This window comes from Tachyglossus aculeatus, unplaced genomic scaffold, assembly GCF_015852505.1.
Source record: "Tachyglossus aculeatus isolate mTacAcu1 unplaced genomic scaffold, mTacAcu1.pri scaffold_1_arrow_ctg1, whole genome shotgun sequence".
Lineage (NCBI taxonomy): Eukaryota > Metazoa > Chordata > Mammalia > Monotremata > Tachyglossidae > Tachyglossus > Tachyglossus aculeatus.
The window spans coordinates 3,963,857-3,970,487 of NW_024044915.1; the positions used below are offsets into that span (position 1 = coordinate 3,963,857).

A 6,631-nucleotide genomic window follows, 5' to 3' on the forward strand; every position below is an offset into this window, starting at 1 on the left:
AGATTAGCGAGGCGAGTTAGGAGGGGGCAAGGTGATTGAGTACCTTAAAGAAAAATGTAAGGAATTTTTGTTTGGTGCCGAGGTGGCTGAGCACCCATTGGAGTTTCTTGAAGAGTGGGGACACTTGGTCTGAACGTTTTTGAAGGAAAATGATTCGGGCAGCAGAGTGGAGAAAGGACTCGAGTGGGGAGAGATAGGAAGCAGGGAGGTAAGAAAGGAGGCAGACACATTAATCAACGCAGGATTGGATAAATCCTTGTATTAATGTGGTAGCAGTTTGGATAATAATAATAATAACGACATTTATTAAGCACTTACTATGTGCAAAGCACTGTTCTAAGCATTGAGCACTGTTCTAAGCTTTGAGGAGAGGAAGGGGTGACGTCACCCTTGAGACTGATGCTTCAGACGTCCCAGAACGTGCCCCAAACGCCTGTCAAAAAGGGCACAGTTTATATTCCTGCTCTCTCTGTAGCGGAGTAGGATCCCAGCGTGATGGTGGAAACCAATGAAAGTTCCTTTGAGGGATTGATCCTCCTGGTCTTTTCAGACCAACCCCACATTGAAGCTGCGCTCTTTGTGTTTGTACTCTTCTTCTACCTCCTGACTCTATTGGGCAATACAGCCATCACGGTGGTCTCCCGTCTGGACCCTTGTCTCCATATGCCCATGTACTTCTTTCTCAGCCACCTTTCCTTCCTGGACCTCTGCTTCTCCACCAGCCTGGCCCCTCAGACTCTCGTGAACCTGTGGAGGCTCCAGAAGACGATTACCTTCGGGGGCTGTGTGGTCCAAATCTATGTCTCCCTGGCACTAGGCTCCACAGAGTGCATCCTCCTGGCTTTGATGGCTCTGGACCGCTATGCAGCAGTCTGCCAGCCCCTGCACTATGCAATGCTTATGCACCCCATCTTCCGCCGGCGGATGGCAGCCATATCCTGACTGAGTGGGGTGACTAACTCACTGGTTCATACCGCGCTCACACTGAGGCTGCCCCGGTGTGGCCACCGCCACCTGGACCACTTCCTCTGTGAGGTCCCAGCTCTCATCAAGCTCGCCTCTGTGGACACTACCATGAACGAACTTGTCCTTTTCACCCTTAGCATCCTTGTGGTCCTCGTCCCTCCAGCTTTCATCCTGGTTTCCTATGACTTCATTGCCCGGGCTGTGCTGAGGATTGGCTCCTCCGAGGGTCGAAGAAAAGCCTTCAGCACCTTCTCCTCTAACCTCATGGTCGTGACCATCTTCTATGGGACCATAATCTTCATGTATCTACTCCCTAGACCAAGGCAAATTTGTCTCCCTCTTCTACACCATGGTCACTCAAACCCTCAACCCCATAATCTACACCCTGAGAAACCAGGAGGTGAAGGGAGCACTGAAGAAGCTGGTCCTGGGACGCTTTGCTTTGGGGAGGAGAAAATCAGATTGGAGTACCCCATGAAAGAGACTCTTACCTGCTACAGAACAGTGGTCTTCCCTCGCTTCTCCTCAGCTCTCCCTCTTTACCTCCTCCACATCAATTTCTCACTGTTCTAGATTCCCGTGACTCCATCTCCTTCCTTATGCTGTTTCCCTGGTCTGGAGCTCTCTCACAACTCAAATCTACCAAACCACAGTTCTTCCAGCCTTCAGAGCCCTTCTCAAATCCCACCTTTTCCAAGACACCTTCCTCAATTTATGCTTAACAACCCAACCCCCATCAACCCAACAACCAACTTCAACATTTATGTTTTTATATCCATTTTCACCTTGAAAGAATAGAAATATTTTCAAATGTACATTAGATATTGATTCAACTAGTTCATCCTTACAGAACCATGTTACTCCCAATTGTATCCTTACATTCCCTCCTAATCTCACTATTTCTAAAAAATTCTGTCTGTCTCTCCCATTAAACTGTAAGCCCCTTGGAGACAGGGAAATTGTGTCTTCCTTTTGATGTATTTTTCCAAGTGCTTAGTACAAGCTCTCACTATGAAGGGTTGGATTAAGGAAATGGTGCAACCACTGAAAAACAGTCTTTAGTTTCTGCTTTCTTATAAAACCTCAAATTGAGTTACTTGTCCCTTCTTTGCTTATATGTGAACTACTATAACACCTGAATTTGCACCATGTATTCATCCCTCCCTCATCACCACAGCATTCATTCATTCATTCAATCGTATTTATTGAGCGCTTACTGGGTGCAGAGCACTGTACTAAGCGCTTGGGAAGTACAAGTTGGCAACATATAGAGACGTTCCCTACACAACAATGGGCTCACAGTCTAGGAGGGGAAGACAGAGAACAAAACAAAACATATTAACAAAATAAAATAAATAGAATAAATATGTACAAATAAAATAAATAAATAAATAAATAGAGTAATAAATACAAACAAACATATATACATATATACAGGTGCTGTTGGGAGGGAAAGGAGGTAAGGTGGGGGGGATGGAGAGGGGGAGAAAGGGAAGAGGAAGGAGGGGGCTCAGTCTGGGAAGGCCTCCTGAAGGAGGTGACCTCTCTGTAGGGCCTTGAAGGGAGGAAGAGAGCTAGCTTGGCGGATGTAGTCAATTGTATTTATTAAGTGCTTACTGTGTGCAGAACACTGTACTAAGCACTTGGGAGAGTACAATATAATAATCATAACAGACACATTCCCTGCCCACAACAGTCTAGAGGGGGAGGTAGACTAATATGAATAAAAAAGTAACATCATATATAATTCAAAGATACGTTCATATGTTCCGTGGGGTTGGTAGTGGGGTAAATATTAAATGTCCAAAGGTCACAGGTCCAAGTGCGTAGATGACACAGAAGGGAGAGAGAGCAGGGGAATAGAGGGCTTATTTGGGGAAGGCTTCTTGGAGAATATGTGACCTTTGTAATGTTTTGAAGGGGGAGAGAGTGGTGGTCTGACATATATGGAAGGGGAGGGAGTTCTAGGCTAAGGGAGAACATGGATGGAGAGATAGACGAGATCGGGGCCCAGTGAATAAGTTGGCATTAGAGAAACGGAGTGTGCGGGCTGGGCTGTAGTTGGAGAGTAGTGAGATTAGGTAGGACAGTCCAAGCTGATTGAGTGCTTTAAAGTCAATGGTAAGGAGATTCTGTTTGATGCTGAGGTGAATGGGCAGCCATTTAAAATTCTTCAGAAATGAAGAGTCATGAACTGAGCATTTTTGTTGAAAAATGATCCATGAATCAGAATGAAGTATGGATTGGAGTTAGGAGAGACAGGAGGCTGGGAGGTCAGCAAGGAGGCAAATGGAGTAGTTAAGGTGGGATAGGAGAATAGCTTGGATCAGTATAGTAGCTGATCCATACTGGGTGGATATTGGGTGGAGAAGAAAGGGTGGATTTTAGCAATGATGTGATGGTTGAACTGACAGGATTTGGTGACAAATTGAACATGCAGGTGGAATGAGACAGATGACTCAAGGACAACGTCAAGGTTATGGGCTTCTGAGATAGGGAAGGTAGTGGTGTTGTCTACAATGATAGGAAAGTCTCTTTTGCAGGCTCCTCCTCCCCCTCCCGTCCCCTTACTGTGGGGGTTCCCCAAGGTTCAGTGCTTGGTCCCCTTCTGTTCTCGATCTACTCGCACTCCCTTGGTGACCTCATTCACTCCCACGGCTTCAACTATCATCTCTACGCTGATGACACCCAGATCTACATCTCTGCCCCTGCTCTCTTCCCCTCCCTCCAGGCTCGCATCTCCTCCTGCCTTCAGGACATCTCCATCTGGATGTCTGCCCGCCACCTAAAACTCAACATGTCCAAGACTGAACTCCTTGTCTTCCCTCCCAAACCCTGCCCTCTCCCTGACTTTCCCATCTCTGTTGACGGCACTACCATCCTTCCCGTCTCACAAGCCCGCAACCTTGGTGTCATCCTCGACTCGACTCTCTCATTCACCCCTCACATCCAAGCCGTCACCAAAACCTGCCGGTCTCAGCTCCGCAACATTGCCAAGATCCGCCCTTTCCTCTCCATCCATACCGCTACCCTGCTCATTCAAGCTCTCATCCTATCCCGTCTGGACTACTGCATCAGCCTTCTCTCTGATCTCCCATCCTTGTGTCTCTCCCCACTTCAATCCATACTTCATGCTGCTGCCCGGATTGTCTTTGTCCAGAAACGCTCTGGGCATGTTACTCCCCTCCTCAAAAATCTCCAGTGGCTACCAATCAACCTACGCACCAGGCAGAAACTCCTCACCCTGGGCTTCAAAGCTCTCCATCACCTCGCCCCCTCCTACCTCACCTCCCTTCTCTCCTTCTACAGCCCACCCCGCACCCTCTGCTCCTCTGCCGCTAATCTCCTCACCGTACCTCGTTCTCGCCTGTCCCGCCATCGACCCCCGGCCCACGTCATCCCCCGGGCCTGGAATGCCCTCCCTCTGCCCATACGCCAAGCTAGCTCTCTTCCTCCCTTCAAGGCCCCACTGAGAGCTCACCTCCTCCAGGAGGCCTTCCGAGACTGAGCCCCTTCCTTCCTCTCTCCCTCACCCCGCTCTCCATCCCCCCATCTTACCTCCTTCCCTTCCCCACAGCACCTGTATACATGTATATATGTTTGTACATATTTATTACTCTATTTATTTATTTATTTATTTTACTTGTACATATCTATTCTATTTTATTTTGTTAGTATGCTTGGTTTTGTTCTCTGTCTCCCCCTTTTAGACTGTGAGCCCACTATTGGGTAGGGACTGTCTCTATATGTTGCCAACTTGTACTTCCCAAGCGCTTAGTACAGTGCTCTGCACACAGTAAGCGCTCAATAAATATGATTGATGATGATGATGGGGGCAGGGTTTTGGAGGGGAAATAAGGAGTTTATGAATCAATCGTATTTATTGAGTGCTTACTGTGTGCAGAGCACTGTACTAAGCGCTTCGCAAGTACAAGTTGGCAACATATAGAGACAGTCCCCACTCAACAGTGGGCTCACAGTCTAGAAGGGGGAGACAGAGAACAAAACCAAACATAGTAACAAAATAAAATAAATAGAATAGATATGTACAAGTAAAATAAATAAATAAATAAATATAGTAATAAATATGTACAAACATATATACATTTCCCAAGCAAATGATTCCCCATAAGGCACACGATGCTTTCTGGATTTGGGAGAATGGGTAGCGAGTTTAGTCTTAGTCATGCTTAATTTGAGGTGTTGGTGGGATATTAGATACAGCCTTGAAAGTAGGAGGAAATGAGAGATTGTAGGGAAGGAGATGTTATGGCTGGAGATGTAGATTTGAGAATCAACTGCATAGAGATGACCATTGAAGCCATGGGAGCAAGTGAGTTTTCCAAGGGAGTGAGTGTAGATAAAGAATAGAAGGGGACCTAGAACTTACCCTTGAGGGACTCTTACAGTCAGAGGGTGGGAGGCAGAGGAGGAGCCATTGAAATAGATTAAGAAGGAGTGGTTAGAGAGACAGGAGGAGAACCAAGAGAGGACCATGTCAGTGAGTCCAAGGTTGGATAAAGTTTCCATAAGGAGATGGTCTGCAGTGTCAAATACAGCTGAGAGGTCAAGGAGGATTAGGATGGAGTAAAGACCATCAGAAACTGTGAGAAGAAGGTCATTAGTTATCTTGGAGAAGGCTGTTTCTGTGCAGTGAAGGGGACTTAAGCCATATTGGAGGGAATGTAGGAGAGAATTGGAGAAGAGGAAGAGGAGATGGCAGGTGTAAATAACTATCTTAAGAGTTGGAAATAAATGGGAGGCGGGAGATTCGGCCTCCTTTGCAGAATAGGGTATGTCCGGGGCGGGGGGCTGCCGTTCACCTTCTCTCAGATTCTCTCCAGCAGCTGGAGAGTGTGTGCTGGCAGCAGGATGGATGAATATGAAGATGGAGAGTATTCCAGGCCAGGGGCAGGGCATAGGCAAGAGGTAAATTGTGAGATAGATATGACTGAGGTTTGATGAGTAGATTGTCATTGCAGGAAAAAAGCGGGCAGGCTAGACTTCAATAGGAAAGTAGTGAGGTGAAGTAGGAGGGGGGCAAGGTGACTGAGTGATTTATTGAATGAAAACAAGGACCAAAACAGTTGTCCACCCTGGCTCTCTCACCAAAGAGCCGCCCCTGTTTCTGGCAACACATCTTAAACTAATTTGATTTTTGTAAAGGAGTGCTCCCCTTCCTTCTCCCAAATTCTTGCCCATACTTTCATTATGGTAGGAGGTGGCAAGGGGAGGTAAGTAGAAGTGGTGAAACAGCCAGAAATGATGGAATGCCTATTGGATCTATGCCATCAGGAGGACTGCAGACCACCCAGGATGTCTCACGGGGTGGACAGGCTCATCAGGAATCCTGAAAAATAACTGGCTAGAGGGGTGGTGAAGACTACAGATGCTACCCAGGTAGCTGCATCCTGGGTTAAACAACTACAGTACATTTTGGCCACTATGCTATGGTCAAATCCCTTTCCGTGCAGTTTGCAGTGTGTTGCACTCCGGCCTCCTTACTCCCTCACTGCACTCACTGATACATCAGGAATAGGACTGATACATATGAGAGAGTATAAGTGGTGCTGTGCGAACCATTGACTATCTAATAAATTCTTTCACAAAGATTCTCAGTCCCAAAGACTTTGAGACTGGACTGATGCTCATCTGTTATTTATAA

General features: G+C 46.8%; 1 pseudogene; it reads left to right on the plus strand.

The window, feature by feature from the left end:
* Positions 1–495: 495 nt before the first annotated feature.
* On the plus strand, positions 496–1,444 carry LOC119923484 (annotated as a pseudogene).
* Positions 1,445–6,631: the final 5,187 nt, after the last annotated feature.